Raw genomic sequence first — 17,081 nt, forward strand, 5'->3', positions numbered from 1 at the left:
CTTATCAATATTATGATCATAACTTTGTAACAAAAAACCCTGTTTCAAAATTACATGCACTTGCATATTTACTTGAATTACTTAGACAGGGCTTTAAACTTTTTGAAATTGGCCTCAGATGTGCATCCACAACCCCCCCATACTTTAGTGCAGTCTGCACTTCCATCTTTCTGCTAAGTACAAATTCCCAAGCTTCCACCTAACTTTTGCAGTTGGGTTACCTGTACCATTACATTGCAGGAGACCTGTACCATTACATTGCAGGAGAAATGATAGCAAGCTCAGAATGTTTATAATAACGATCAACAGAACTTGCGTGGGTCAAGCATCATGCCTGGCAACATGTCCCACTATGCACAGGCCAGATGCAATGTCTATGAATATTTGCTGAAGTTCTAATGGTGTGTATTCATGACCACAAACATTTATTTTATTCAATACAAGCAAATGGTGACGATTTTCTTTTTATGCAAAACATAGCAGATTTAGATGTTTATGGCACAAGAATGAGACATTAATGTAATGGAGCTTGGAAAAGTAACGTGTGCGTTCCTGATTAGGAGTAGTCCTTTTGGAAATATAGCCGATTCGAGTTTGTGTTTATTATTTTTAAAATACCTCCTGTTTTTGTGATCTCCTTAATTTACATGTACAGGCTCATTTCATATGGAATAGGGAATAAATGGAAACAGTACCATACGGCTGCGGAGCTGGCATAATATCATCATTACAGGCTAGGAAATTATTGCAGGCAGCAGTCTGTGCAGAACCAAGGTGAATTAAAGCATGACCTTTTTCCTTTCTTGACACTCTTTCATGTACACTTGTTTTCAGGTCCCAGAAATGAGCTGCATTGATCCTGGTTTGGGAATTCAGTCACAGTGGTAAACGGAAGGTTCTGTGATTTATCGTGGCCTGCTGAGAAATAGTCGGGCCACCTGCAGATTGAAAATCTTCTCTTCAACAGGGGTCAGACGAGCCTGTTAGTCACTCAGACAGATGATGCAACATCTTTCCCATAATTCTAGGAGCAAATTTCAAAATAAAATATTATTCGATAAAATGTAATATATCAGAACAAATGTTTTTTTCCCACAATGCAACATTCTTTCTCAGAATTTCTATGCATAGAACATAAAGGGGATTATTTATCAAACTCCGAATTTATCTTAGTATTTTTAATATCCAACTCCGAGCAACTCCAAATTCCCAAATGGACCTTATTCGGGTCGGGCAAATATCAGAGCTTTCCCCAAAAAATTGTTCGTAGTTTTCCACAAAAACTATGATTTTTTTCAGGGTTTTCTGAGTTTTTTGCGCAGAAACCTTGAAATCATCGGATATCGGTACGGACATCAGTGCAGACACTGGGACCGTCCCCATTGACTTATTCAGGACCTCAAGAGCTTTTACATGTTTCCGACTCTGAGTTTTTAGACCATCAGACTTTAATAAATGAGGATATACTTTCCCTTTACTTCCTGGACTAAGGGGCCGATTCACTAACTTCGAGTGAAGGATTTGAAGTAAAAAAACTTCGAATTTTCGAGTAGTTTTTTGTGCTCCTTGGCGTAAATTCGCCTGAGTAGAACGATTCGAATAGATCGAGCGCAAAAACGCTGCGACTATTCGCCATTCGATAGTCGAAGTCCTGGATCGAGCGCAAAAACGCTGCGAATATTCACCCATTCGATAGTCAAAGTACTGTCTCTTTTAAAAATACTTCGACTGCCTACTTCGCAACCTAAAACCTACCGAATTGCTTTAAAAGCCTATGGGAAAGTCCCATAAGCTTGTTTTCCAAGTTTTTGATCGAATAAAAGGCATTCGATCGAATGAAAATCCTTCGAGCGAATATTCGATCGAGCGCCTATTCGCCTGGCGAATATTCGCCAATTCGACTATTCCCCAGTGCGTAAATTCGCCCGAATTGCCTATTCGATTCTATTCCCCAGTCGAATTTCGAGGGATTTAACCCCTCGAAATTCGACCCTTGATGAATTTGCCCCTTAGTGTCCAAATAAGCATGTATCTGAACTAGTAGATGTTTTATCTCTCTGTGTCTCTTGTCTTATTAAAAAACAATTTCATCGTATTAATTCCTGTGCTCATAGCTAATTGGGTGTTGTTAAAGTTAATTCTGAAACATTTCCAATAGTTTAGCTTGTTACATTCTCTAGAGACAGAGAGGGTATAGGTGAGTGAATATAATCAGTCATGGATAACATTATATACCGTAAATTAAAACATGTTAGAATCGGTAATTATCACAAGCACACATTTCACAAGAGAAATACACCTTGGAAATCCCTGTGTTTACCTGACTCACTCTAGATAAAATAATTTCATTAATTGGTAATACCATAAATAAGAAAAATCCCTATAGTCTCCTTGTGCAATAGCCCCTTAATTTGAAGTGCAACAAAATGCCTAAAAAGCAGTTTTTCCACTAAAATACTTTACTTGTATTTTGAAGTATTTTTCAGCCCAAGTCATGAATGTGTAATATTCAGGCATCTATTGGAACAAATTAGATTGGATGGGGTACATCTAGGCAAAAGAGACTGGAGGGGATAGTGAACTCACTAGAACCAAAACAGAGTTTTATATATACAGGATAAAAAAAAAAAGGTTGAACATAATAAAATAGTGAGCCAACTAAAATGGTGAGCCAACTAATGTTTATTTATACGTAAAGCGCACCTGCCAGGGTTTAATCCCTTGACCACCACGTCGCCATCTCTCCTAATGCCACAGGAATCATATGTGAATAGCACAACTTTATAGTAAAGTAAAAATCTGAACTTTATCCAGATTTGAATTAGAATTTTTGCCAGAATTCGAATTATATTTTCAAAAACTTGAATGTCTGGTATTTATTAAGCAAAAAACTTCGAAAACTCGAATGTAAAAAAAAAAATCAGCATTTAAAAGCTGGCAAGTTCATGTAGAAGTCAATGGGAGTTGTCGTAGGCAAAATTCAAGCCATTTTTTAAATTCGAGTTTCCGAGTTTGTAGACTCACAAATTCACGTTTTTAAAGCCTACAAACACATAAAATGTGAGTTTTCTGATTTTTTCATAAAATAGCAAACATTTAAGTTTTTTTAAATTGTGATTTTATTCGAAGTTGGAAAAAACCTCACAAACTTCACAAATTCTTGATAATAAGCCCATAAAAGTTCAGATTTTTACTGTGCTGTGCATGTTGGCTGTCTGGGACAGCAAAGAGAATGGCCCTTTTTAACAAATAAGAGCACCAGCCTGGGGTCTATGTATAACATTAAATAATTTTGTCTTTGCTGAAATAATGGATCATAGAGCCACAAATTGAAGGTTTGTACCAGTCTAAGCATGTGCTGAAAGGTCATGTAACAAACCAAGAAACCAAACACAAATTATAAATACATTTAAACAAACTACAAAAATAGTTTACTAGCAACCTTAGTGTAATAACATATTAGGAGTCATAATAATTTATGATGCAAAGGCTGTATTTGTACAGTACTGAGTTGACTATTGATAATATTTATTGTTAAGACAGACTCAGCTTAAATATAACCCAGACCAGATAGGTGAACAATTTTGGGGCTTTTTACACTAGATTATATAACTTAAATACTAACCAATCTCACCAAGATAAATCCCATTTACATATGGCTCTATCAGACTTCATACTTAATACCAACATACCTTAGTTTACTGAGGAAGACCTAAAACACCTTAATCATGAAATATCAGCAGAAGAAATTCTTACAACCCTGAAACTTCTACCCAATGGTAAGGCTCCAGGCACAGATGGCTTATAAATGATTTAAACATATCCTTATGCCATACTAAGTAACCCTCTTTAGCGAATACTTAAAAGTGACACCAATACCTACAACCAATCTGACATCATATCTCTCTCTTGTCCCTAAAGAGGGCAAAGACACATAGTTCTGTTTAAACTACAAGCCCATCGCATTGCTAAATTCTAATTTGAAGCTTTTTTCTAAAATAGTGGCAAATAGACTAGCTCCAATCCTCCCCAGGATCATACAAAACGTTCAAGTAGGTTTTATATAGGGCCGGCAAGCAGGGGATAACATCAGAAGGACAATAGATCTTATAGATTTTGCTAATAGATGGGACAACAAAGCGATCATATTAAGCCTCATACAGAAAAGACTTTCAACTGGCTCAACTGGCTCTAGCTATTCTCCTTGCTACAGCACTTTAATTTATCTGGTCCCTTCCTAACCGCACTTGGAGGTAGGGATGCACAGAATCCACTATTTTGGATTCGGCCAAACCCCCGAACCCTTCACGAGAGATTCAGTCGAATATATAACCGAATCCGAATCCTAATTGGCATATGCAAATTAGGGGTGGGAAAGGGAAAACATTTTTTACTTGTTTGTGACAAAAAGTCCCTCCCTGCCCCTAATTTGCATATGCAAATGAGGATTCGCTTGAATCCTGCTACAAAAGGGCGAATCTCAAACCGAAGTTTTTCTGTTGGGCCCCTGGCACCCAAATCGGACACTGTCTGTGAGTACTTCTTAGGGTGAAGCTTCCACAAGTGTGATGCATTGATTGTTTAAAGATTTTCTGTTAAACTTAGCACTCTATTCATTCATTGTTAAATAGTGAATGTTACTGAAATACCATTATTTCAACAACATGTCAATGACTTCAACAAAATTATTGATAGGTAGATAACCATTAATGATTTCTTCTCTTTTGTTGTCACGCTCTTGTGCCCATTAGTCCTCTTTTACTTCTGTTTGAGGCCCTAATGAATCCCGAAGACTTGGACAATAAAAAATATAAATTTTGATTGGATCAATTTCATCAAAGTTGAAATGCCTGCCCCCAGTGATACCTTGGATGAAGTGGATGTTTAAGGTTAAAATAAACAAATGAGAAAGTTGTACCGATATAAAGTATTTCCACTATGGTTGTATAAATTAGCAGAGCTTATAAAACCAGATGCTTTCAATGCTTAATAATTTCTCTGTACTTTATAAATAGGCCTCTTAATACAGTATTTATATGTATTTGTGCAATTACAGTCTCTGTGGATCAGTGACTTCATTCAGGTATTTTACAAATTATTCAATCCCTTCCAAGGATAATATATTACATTAAGGGGCAGATTTATCAAAGGTTGAGGTGACTTTTCGAATTCCAAAAATTCGAATTTTGAGTTTTTTTTTGTGTACTTCGACTAGGCAATAGTCCTAATTCGATTTGAATTTGAAAAAAAATCTAAAATTTGAATATCGAAATTTATCATGTACTGTCTCTTAAAAAATTCGACTTCGACCATTCGCCATCTAAAACCTGCTGAATTGCTGTTTAAGCCTATGGGGGACTTCCTAGAAACTATTTGGAGTCAATTGGTGTACTTTGAAAAATCAAAGTCTTTTTGGGGAAATCCTCGATTCGAATTCGATCGAATGCGCTATTACTTTTATTAGAATTCGGCCGAATATGGACCTATTCATTCGACCCTTGATAAATATGCCCCCTAACTGTATTCATTACATACTTCTAAGTATAAGGGGCAGATTCATCAAAGTTTGAAATTCGAAGTTAAAAAAACTTCGAAATCCAAATTCAAAAAGGCCAATCGAATGGAGGTCGAAGTTTTTCGGCCTACTTTGAATCATACGATCGTACTTCGATCAAAGTTTTTTAATTTTGGACCTTCGATCTCCCAAACTCCCCCAGTTGCCTCCATACAGGTTCTAGGAGGTCCCCCATAGGATAAAACAGCAATTTGGCAGCTTTTAGGTGGTGAATGGTCGATGTCAAAGTTTTAAATAGACAGTACTTAAAAAAAATCGGAGTTGGACTATTCGATGGTCGAATTACCAAAAAATTACTTTGAAATTCGAAGATTTTTACTTCGAAAATTCACTTCGACCTTTGATAAATCTGCCCCTAAATGTTTTGGATAAATTGTTTTTCAATTAAATGGTTTTGCTGTTGTATTTGTTATAAGCTTGCTTTTACTTCACAGTAATAATAGGCAGCCAGCAGATTGAATATTGTACTGATGTCATACCTGGCAAAATAATTACTAAACTCAAAGAGTATTGATCCATAGCTAAGATATGAAAGTCTACAAGGACCCAAGTTATTACAGGCCTCAACTTTTATCAGTAAAAAATTATTTGGAAATCCTTACAAGAATGTAATCCAACATGATCTTAAATGCAGGCCAAATCATACTGGTTTGGGGATTTAAAGTTATATATACGTAATTTGGGTTGAAAACAGACCATCCAGTCCAATATTTCCATATATATCCCAGTGCATATACCAATACAGATCTATCTATCTGTGTATTATATAAACATATATAAACTATATAAACCAATATGTATACTAAACTAACTGTTGATCCACCTTTGTTTCTTCAAATTAAAGTTCAATTGCTCAAGTCTAAAGAAATGGCCTATGGTGCATTAGACTTTTCTTTGGTTAAAAAGATCAATCAGGGAGAATCTCCGGAGAAAACAACGACAACCATAACAGTCTACCTTCATAGTTCATTCCTTTTACCAGTCTAGTTGCATGTCTCTGCACTCTCTCCAGCTCATTAGCAAGGACTGGAGCACTGCCTAGAGTTACACAGCTTTTTATCCACAAAAATCCCCAAATCCCTCTCAGTTAATGATGAACAGCTACCATTCTTCTTTGTGTTTTATGACTAGACCAATCAGATATTTTGAGAAAGGAAAAAGAAATAGCTCCAGTTCAAGGTTTGCTTTAAATAAACGTCACATGTCCATAGTGTATGTTCCTTAGATGTACAAACCATATTATGAAATTAGAGCCTTTTCTCATCTGAAAAGGTCAACATGATGTATAATGTCATTGAACCTAATGTGATTAATATATTACAAGTAGTTTTACTATACATATTGTATTGCTGCTGTTATATATTGATGTATAACTATATATTTTATGATGTATCTGTCACCTTGTCAATCTGGCACCTTGACATTATATTGATTTCACGAGAGATGCATGTCAGAAAGGTATAATATATCAATAAAAGGGTATTAAGTAACAACCACTTAAGATCTCTACATGTTACTTTGTGACAGGTTCAAAGGATTTGAATGCATTAATCAGTTCATGTTCCTGAATCTGATGGCATTATAAAAACTGGTCAAGTGTTGGGTAAACTGTATCATGTATTGTACAATTATAGAGTTGGGACCACAGCCATGAAAGCATAAACAATGCCTTTAACTAAAGCTAACTATAATGCAATCTCAGATTTTTCAGTGTTTTCCAAACTCAAATAATCCAGGATTATCAATCAAAAAAAAACTAATGAAAAAATTTGGTAGTTAAATCTTTGTAAACTTCTACTGAATGGAAAGTGTATAGTCAACTTGCAAGCAATATTCTTTTCTTTTAAAACAGTCTTTTTGTAAACAGTTATTTTTGTAAAAATGATTGGTGCAATGCAATGGCCTTTTCTCCCCTCGATTGAGTTTATTAAATTTTTTTAATCCAAGTTTTTTCTTAAATATGCTAGAGAAAAACTCAAATTTAAAAATGCACCTGTACTTAGTCAGGTGACAGTTGAAAACCATAGTTTTCACACGTTACTTACGGTATTGTGAATGTCCATGGAATTCCCAGTGATGTATTCAAATGAAAAGCTATGGAAAAACGGATTCTGGAGGAAAATAATTTTTAGAGATATATACTAAATATAGTTTATACTATAATTGGTGTTTGATCTTTCTTTGTCTATAGTTTGATAGACCTGATCTAATGCTAGTATAACTGGAAATCTACTAAAATTATAGGGGTTATTTATCAAAGTCCAAATTTATCTCATTATTTCTATTAAAAAAGTCCGGCCAACTCCAAATTGCCGATTAGACCTTATTTATCATAAAAACAACCTCGCTAAAATCGGTTCTGGCATTTCTAAAATCGGATTTTCCCACCAAAAGCCCAATTTCCTGCCAAAAAGTCAGATTTTCTCGACAAAATTCAACTTTTGGCGCCAAAATTAAAAAAAAAAACAAAAACCGTTTGGTTTTTTTTTGGTCATAAAAAATCTGAATTTTTCATGATTTTTGGATTTGGAGTTTTGGAGTTATTTATCAGTCCGTATTTTCTGCTACAAATTCCGATCAAATCCACTCGGTTTTTTGACGCTTATTTATTATTACATTTTCCCAAAAATTTGCTTTGCGGGAAAAATATGTTTTTCACCCAAAACTCAAATTTCTTATGTTTTTTGCCCAGGGTATCGCACGAAACCCAACGCACATCAAAAAATTATTGGGACTTCTCCCATTGACTTATATGCAATCTCGACAGATCTGAGATGCCGGATTTTCCATCCTCTGTGTTTAATAAATTGTTAAATTGTCAGATTTTATTTTAAAAAATCATGATTTTGCATTTGTAGTTTAGTAAATAACCCCCCTAAAGTACACCATTATAGAATACTGAGAAATCTATTTGTTCCCAACATTTTACCTCTTTCTATAAGCTTGAGTTCATTTCATTTTCAAATGTACCTTGAAGATGTGATTTATTCAGAAACCACTTGGTTTCAATCCACCTGCCAGTCTGTTTTCCATAGCCAGATTCAACCCTAACAGCAGGTGGTTGTTGAACTGGCAAAGAGTGCTCTATTAAAGCCTCATTAGCATTTCCATATTTAAATAGTTTTACCCTAAGAAATCCATTTGGATTTCAGAAGGCAGATACAGCATGGTTGCCAAACTACTTGCAAAATTGAAGCACAAACAATCGTCAATGTTTTTTTTGTGTTGGTGGACATTGTCCCAGAATCCTAAAAACCAAAATTTTTTTTTTTTTTTAGAAGGCACATTTGCACTAAATCATTTTGCTCATGATTACAAAGGTAATGGATTTTTTTTCCTGCCACCAAACTGACTTTGTATATTTTATTTTATGGGAACTGGCATTAGAACATCATGGCTGAGCTTAAGCTTACCCTAATAAAGAATTATTAAGCACCCACTACAATTTGGCGTTTGTTTATAGCAATGTCAGTTCCCATTAAGCTTAATATGGACCTACACCAGAATTATCTTTTGAACGGCAGTGCCTTAAGACAACTAGAAGTTGGGTTGCGACTTATTCCTCTCCATAGGAACATGCAGCAATCTGACAACCTAAAGAGCTCAAGACTCCCTTAGACATCTGGGCTTGCATTTTCTGGTTGCTTATTTTCCAAAAATAGATAGTGAGGGATACAAGCATAAAAATGATTACCATGTTTATATGAGTATTGTATCGGAGATTTAAACTGAAAAGAGGGTGGTTAATAGATGTATTACTGCAAGCATCAAATTCTTTTTCAGATCACTCACCCATAATGGATAATAACTTTTGTTGTGTTATATAAAATAAAAGCCTACATGGTACCTCTTTTATCTCTTGTTTTAGATAAGTGATATCACTACAGATGTGATCCTTTGTGCCACGTTGGTTTTATTAATAACACAATGGCCAGTTACAGCATTATATGTTGATTCATTGCACTAGCTATGTTCGGTGAAAGAGATAAATGGAGGCTACTCCATATGTTTTAATGTGTAACACAGTAGACAAAAGAAAAATCAACTTGTGCACCGAATCTAATATCTTTTGACTTCGTTCATCCACTACAGCCTAGACAAGCTCCAGTGAGAATTGTACCTGTCCGTGGTGCTGACTCTTAATGACAAAATCTTCGCATAACCTTCAAACATGTCCTTCAAACAGACCATTCACTGACTTCCCAATGTTTCCCAAAGAAGCAGTAAATGTCATTTATTTGCTCAGCAATTAAAAACCTTTGTCAGAGCAAAACTACTTTTTATTCAGAAAATTCCCTAATTGTGGTACAGGTATTGGACCTGTTATCCGGAATGCTCAGGACCTGGGGTTTGCCGGATAACAGATCTTTCCGTAATTTGGGTCTTCATGCCTTAAGTCTACTAGAAATTCATTTAAACATTAAATAAACCTAATAGGCTGGTTTTGCTTCCAATAAGGATTAATTATATCTTAGTTGGGATCAAGTACAAGCTACTGTTTTATTATTACAGAGAAAAAGGAAATCATTTTTAAAAATTTGGATTATTTGGATAAAGTGGTGTCTATGGGAGATAGCCATTCCATAATTCGGAGCTTTCTGGATATCGGGCTTCCGGATAAGGGATCCTATACCTGTATCTATGAATGCACTGATGTACTTTTAGTAAAACAAATTCCTACGTTTAATTTGCAAGCAACCCTTTAAACCCATTATTTGTGCAGGAAATGTCATTCACAATGATAAACACACTGGGAAGGAAATCTGTATTCCTTGTGGAATTATGAATTGGTTGTTGCCTGGTATTAGCGCAGGTCATTGAGACCAAGATAAATAGCTTGAACAAGGCATCGAACATGACGATACTGTCATGTGCAAAATTATATTATAGCACTCAAAGTATCAGTCAGGGTCTGAAGGTGAAAATGGATAAAGTACAGAGAAATGATCCCAGAGTTAAATAGCAGAGGCATTCAATTATAAATTAGGCTCAATGGCCAGTAGAGAAAATGTACTAATCCACCAATTCTAAAAATAGAGAAAATTAGCCTTTTGACATACTGTATATATTTGTTTTGTTTCACATTCAAGAAACGACATTCAAGACATTTCCCCTTTTGCCTTTCTCTGGAATTTATATATTTATCAATATATTTTCTGTTAAATTATAAAACATATTAGGGGTCTTTAGCCTTGAGGAAAATAACTTTCATTTGAAGCAGCGTAGGTGGTTCTTCACAGTGACTCACAATCCTATTGGCCTCCCAAAACTTCAGATTTACATAGGGTCGAATATCGAGGGTTAATTAAACCTCGGTATTCGACTGCCGAATGTAAATCCTTCGAATTCGAATATTGAAGTCAAAGGATTTACCGCAAATAGTTCGATCGAACTAAAAATCGTTCGATCGAATGATTAAATCCTTCGAATTGTTCTATTCAAAGGATTTTAATCCATCAATCGAACGATTTTTCTTCGACCAAAAAAACATTAGAAAGCCTTTGGGGACCTTCCCCATAGGCTAACATGGCACCTCGGTAGGTTTTAGGTGGCGAACTAGGGGGGTTGAAGTTTTTTTTAAAGAGACAGTACTTCGACTATCGAATGGTCGAATATACGAACAATTTTTAGTTCAAATCGTTCGATTTGAAGTCGTAGTCGAAGGTCGAAGTAGCCCATTCGATGGTTGAAGTAGCCAAAAAAAATCATTCGAAATTCAAAGTTTTTTTTGTTCTATTCCTTCACTCGTGCTAAGTAAATGGGCCCGTAGTGATGAGCGAATCTGTCCCATTTCACTTTGCTGAAAAATATGCGAAATGGTGAAAAAAATTGCAAAACGTATTGAAGTCAATAGGCGTCAACATTGTTTTATAATGTGTGCGTAAAATTTTCCTTTAATCCAAAAGCATTAAAGACAATGGGTGTTTTTTTTTTGTTTTCATGACTTTTTTGACTGGCCCATTTTTTCGTCCAAATGCAATAAAGTTAATAGGAGGTTTTTTTTTGCAGCAACTTTTTTGTCTCAGCAATTTTTATGTCTTGGCAAATTTTTGCCACAGTTTTGAGAGGAAAAAAAAAATTGCAGATGGCGAAAAGCAAGTTTTCACCACAAATCCATGCCTGGAGAAAAAAATTTGCTTCTCTACTCACACCTACAAATTCTCTTAAAGGAGAACTAAACTCACCACAGCCACTGGCCCCCCTCCATTGGCCCCTTCCCTGTCTCCCCCCTGCACAGTGTTATCACTTATTATTCTTCTGCAGGTCAGGGTGGTGGGGGTCTGGTGTATATGTAACTATAAAAATATTTGCTTAGACCTGGGGCAGAATTGTAAGTGTACAAAGGGAAGTAGTTAGGGGCAGAAGGAGGGACCCATACGTGCTTACCCCCTCCTGCCCCTCATGAATACAGAACTGCCAAATGCAGAAACAGAGCACAGAAACATGTTGCAATTCAAAGTGGAAGGCAGTGCATAAAGTGCAAAAAATAGACTGGGACTCATTTATCAACAATGGGCAAATTTGCCCATGGGCAGTTACCTATAGCAAACAATCAGTGATTAGCTTTTTAAAGCCAGCTGCATGAAGAACAATGAATGTAACAATCTGATTGGTTGCCATGGGTTACTGCCCATGGGCAAATTTGCCCAGTGTTTTGTGCACTCTGTATATGACCCATAATATTTTTTTCAAATGTGAGTGTTAATCAAACAAATATTGTACAAGTGATTGTAGACAATAAATAGAGTTTTCCTTTATTGTTTGCAGAACAGAACAGCAATCTAAGCGTAGCAATGTCCATGTTTAACTGTTATACTGTATATGCATCAGCCAGAGCAATTACTATTTCATAACATCAGAAGCAGGGTTACGAGGACATAAGAGTTATTTCTACCACCGGTTTCAGTTTTAAAACTACTAATCCACTTTAAGTACAAAGGTATTGGTCACCTTGCAGTATTAATATTCTAATTGTATCCTATGTTGGCAGTCGTAGTTTCCATTATTCCATTCTATGTAGTGTTAACTTATTTATCAGCTGTAGTGTACTGTCATGTATCCTCCTAGGTAACCTTGCAGAGAATCAAACTGCATCCAATTCATGGAGAACACAGTTCCAGCGTAGCTCCTCTGGTCCACAGAGAGAAGATTGATATTGGCAGGGCCTGTCCATGGGATTCACAGGCTGAGAGGTTACATTTAGTACTTGGAAGCTAATCAGAAATTGCAAAGTATAAAAATTGTAAGATTTTTTGTGTGTCTGTGAGTGTTCTTAGGTCCCTTCTAAAATAGATTACTAGTCTCTCAATGGAAGCATTACATCTTCAAAATAAAAGGTTTAGCCACAACCTTCATCTGAAACTATAAGGTATTTCCGTATCCACAGACAGAATCACTATTATTTTGATTCAGGGGTAAACATTTCTAAGCCGTTTGTAACAGAACAATAATTGACCATTTTATTTTCTCAGATTTTGCAAAAAAGGCCTCACAATCATATTTTCAGTTTTGGTTTCAGAAAATTTGTATTATAACTGAAAAATGAGCAAGTCCAACTTCTTATACAAAAACATTATATTCCATAATCCATTTGGACAAAATACATATGACAGGAGTGACAGAGAACCAATAAGAATATGTCTGTTGCAGAACAAGCACATCCCAGCATCCCCTACAAGAGCTTAGAATTGGAGTTGTGTTGCCTGTCTTTTGGTTTCTCTACATTAACTAATAGTCATAGGGGCATATTTATCAAGGGTCGAATTTCGATTGAAAAAACTTCAAAATTTGAATTCAAAAGGACCAACCGAAATTAAGTCAAAGGTTTTTTTTGGCCAAATAGGTCAGTTTTAGATCGAATAGGTCCGTATTCAGACAAATTCGAATCGTACAAATCTAAGGAATAACGAATTTGATTCAAAGTCTTTGCCAAAAAAAAAAATAATTAATTAATTAATAAATTAAAATTAATTTTTCAAAGTTGAATTAATCTTTGACAAAAGCTTGATTGCAATGAAAATGTTTTAAGAGTCAAGCACAGTTCTTTTCTGTAGGAAATTCATAAATTGTATTTATTGTGTTCTGTTTTACTAATGTTGAAATGTCAAGTTTATGATCAGTGTTCTATGCAAATATGTCTGCTGCAGCTCAGTTCCATACCCAGTGATCCAAACCATACCTGGTGATCTATCAGCTGAGATCTAGTAATGGGCTAATTTTCCCATTTCACTGAAAAATCAGCAATATTCACGAAACTGCAAAATGCATTAAAGTCAACGGGCATCAAAATTTTTTTGACGCGCGTCAAGTTTGATGCCTGAAATTTTTTTTATACGCGCGCCTATTTTGTCCAAATGCATTAAAGTCAATGTGGTCCAAATAATTTTGATGCTCAACAATTTTTATGCACGCCCAAAGACGGATTTTTCATCTGCAAATTTTTGAAGTTTCACTAATTTATTTGCTGGCGGCGAAACGCAGAAATTTGCCGCAATTTCGCCCCTGGCGAATTTATTCACCCATCACAACTAACATCCTCTTCTAGCTATATGTGCTGTGTAGGGTGATCTTTACTGATCATGGGTTCTTTTATGCCTATAAAGTAATAACTACAGTTGACAGTTAACAGAATATGATGGGATGATTATGGTCTTACCAGTATGAGTTTGATGACTTTCCTGTAAGAGAGGAAACCAAACACATCACAACAGATATCTCAATATAACACATATGTCTGGTTTCTGCAGGAACAACACGCCTAATACCCAGTGTGTCTTTTGTAGACTCATTTTGCTTCAAGGAGTTATGAAGTGCATAACATAGGAACTAAGAATAATCTTCTTGATTTGATGAATGAGTGGCATTTAAGGCACTAAATCCTGCACCTTGTTTAGCTGCCAACATGTTGGGTACTTCCATAAGTTTTTTTGGAGAGTTGTCCAATGTGAAATAACCCTTAAACTCAATGACTGAATGGTTTATTGTGTTGCATTTTATGACACAAATATTTGCCAATTATGTAGATATTTTAACATTGTAATTGATGAATCATTAAAGGGATACTGTCATGGGAAAACATGTTTTTTTCAAAACACATCAGTTAATAGTGCTGCTCCAGCAGAATTCTGCACCGAAATCCATTTCTCAAAAGAGCAAACAGATTTTGTTATATTCAATTTTGAAATCTGACATGGGGCTAGACATATTGTCAGTTTCCCAGCTGCCCCCAGTCATGTGACTTGTGCTCTGATAAACTTCAATCACTCTTTACTGCTGTACTGCAAGTTGGAGTGATATCACCCAGTCCCTCCCCCCAACACCAGCAGCCTAACAACAGAACAATGGGAAGGTAACAAGATAACAGCTCCCTAACACAAGACAACAGCTGCCTGGAAGATCTAAGAACAGCACTAAGACTGATTCAGTTACATTAAGTAGAAGAAACAACAGCCTGCAATTCCATCCTAAAGTGCAGGCACAAGTCACATGATTGGGGCAGCTGGGAAACTGACAAAATGTCTAGCCCCATGTCAGATTTCAAAATTGAATATAAAAAAATCTGTTTGCTCTTTTGAGAAATGGATTTCAGTGCAGAATTCTGATGGACCAGTGTCGGACTGGCCCACCGTCCTGGTGGGCCAAAGTGTCAGTGGGCCCTCATGCTGCTAAACTTTTGGCCTATTTCATGGCCATTCCCTATTTCTATGAGAACAAAGAGGCTAAATAGATGGAATAACAGATTATAGTATGTAAAGAAAACAGACTAGGAGAATAGAGGTTGATTGAGGAGATGGAGAATAATAGTACTGAGAGTGGCCCCTGATCTAAGGTTTTATGGTGGGCCCCTGGTCTAAGGTTTTTGGGTGAGCCCCTGGTGTCCGACACTGTGATAGAGCAGCACTAATAACTGATGTGTTTTGTAAAAAACATGCTTTTCCATGACAGTATCCCTTTAAGCCAGCTTTGGAGTAATATACAAAGCCACGGGTCAGGAAAGTCATATACAAAGTCCAAAACACTGCAGCACACTGACAAAGTAAATCAGTTTTGCTATGTGAATTTTATTGGCTCAAATTTGAGTAGACAAAGAATGGCAATGTTTCAGGCCTCATAGGGCCCTTTATCAAGGCTTGATAATGGGTCCTGTAAGGCCTGAAACTTTGCCATTCTTTGTCTAGTCGATTTTGAGCCAATACAATTCACAAAAACTGGCAAAACTGATTTACTTTGTCAGTGTGCTGCAGTGTTTTGGACTTTGTATATGACTTTCCTGACCCGTGGCAGTTTGGGTAACTTACTGCTAAGCACCTGATCCCCAGGGATAATACACAGAGGTTGAGCACTTCACTATCGTGTGGAGCTTTGGAGTAATCACATTTGATGATGGATATGGGTTTACGGCATACAGCTGCTGGAGAAGCTTTTCTATGTTGGGCAACATAATTCTTTTGCTCCTCAGGGACAGATTGAGCCACATCTGCAAGCCCTAATAGCCACTGAAGTTCATTTAGCCTGCTTCCGACAACTTAATGAGTGGCTGCACACACTGGTTAAGACACACATTTCTAGGTCTGATTCTAGGTCTGATTGTATCTGACAAATAGTGCAATGGAAAAATTGTCATCTTCTCTTGAAGAAATGCTTTGCCCATAGCAAGGTCTGCCTGAAGCAATAGATGAAGGATAAGAGAGTTATGAGGTTAAGTTACTTGAGGGCAATCTGTCATCTATAATATGGATACATTTGGTGAGCCTGCTTGTTTATTCTGCTGTCTATAAGTTACACATATGCACAGAACATACGGGACACAGTAATAACGCAAGTAATAAGAAGAAGAAGAAGAAAGTAATAATTCAGCACTGCTGCTGAAGGCAATCACTTATCAAGTTAGGGGATGGGAACAACAACTTATAACTTATACAATATGTTTTACATAAAATAAAAATATGCTTTCCAAGCAATAAATGTAAGTATGTTTCTATTTTAAAAATAGTATTCTGCATTTGATACTTTTGTAAATAAAATCATTAAGAATGACTCACAGTCACTAATTAAGGTAAGTGCTCAGTGTTTATGAACCTGACATTATCCATATGGGCTAATGGAATAAAAATCAATACAGGGGAAAAAAATTACAAAAATTTAGATCAAAAAGCCAAATTTATGTATGATAATATTTTTCATTAAATGGCAAATACATTGTAGGGTTCAATTACAAAACTTGCGCCATGCCAAAGGATAAATATTGGGGTATGTTCCCACATTTTTTTTTATTTCATCATTTATTACCTTTAGAAATTCTCAGATAGTTTACTTTGGTTTGACTGGAATAAAATGTTTACCAGCTTCTCATCACATAATTCTCCACTATATTTTGGTAAAAAAAAAAAGAAAAAATGTTAATTAAACTTGATAAGTGATTGCCTTCAGTAGCAGTGCTGACATTAAAATCTTTATGTCTAAGTTCTAAGCGAGGGATCAGGTGGTTGAATATCTGCACTCTGGC

General features: G+C 35.9%; 1 long non-coding RNA gene across 1 annotated transcript in view; it reads right to left on the reverse strand.

Annotated features, from left to right (window-relative positions):
- Window positions 1–406: 406 nt before the first annotated feature.
- Window positions 407–17,081, reverse strand: part of LOC108719877 — a 49,350-nt gene continuing 32,675 nt past the window's right edge. Inside the window, exon 2 of the long non-coding RNA XR_001936278.2 lies at window positions 407–1,024. This is a non-coding gene — a long non-coding RNA (uncharacterized LOC108719877). The remainder of the gene's footprint in view (window positions 1,025–17,081) is intronic.

The sequence above is a fragment of the Xenopus laevis genome, chromosome 6S (assembly GCF_017654675.1).
Source record: "Xenopus laevis strain J_2021 chromosome 6S, Xenopus_laevis_v10.1, whole genome shotgun sequence".
In the NCBI taxonomy this organism is placed as follows: Eukaryota; Metazoa; Chordata; class Amphibia; order Anura; family Pipidae; genus Xenopus; species Xenopus laevis.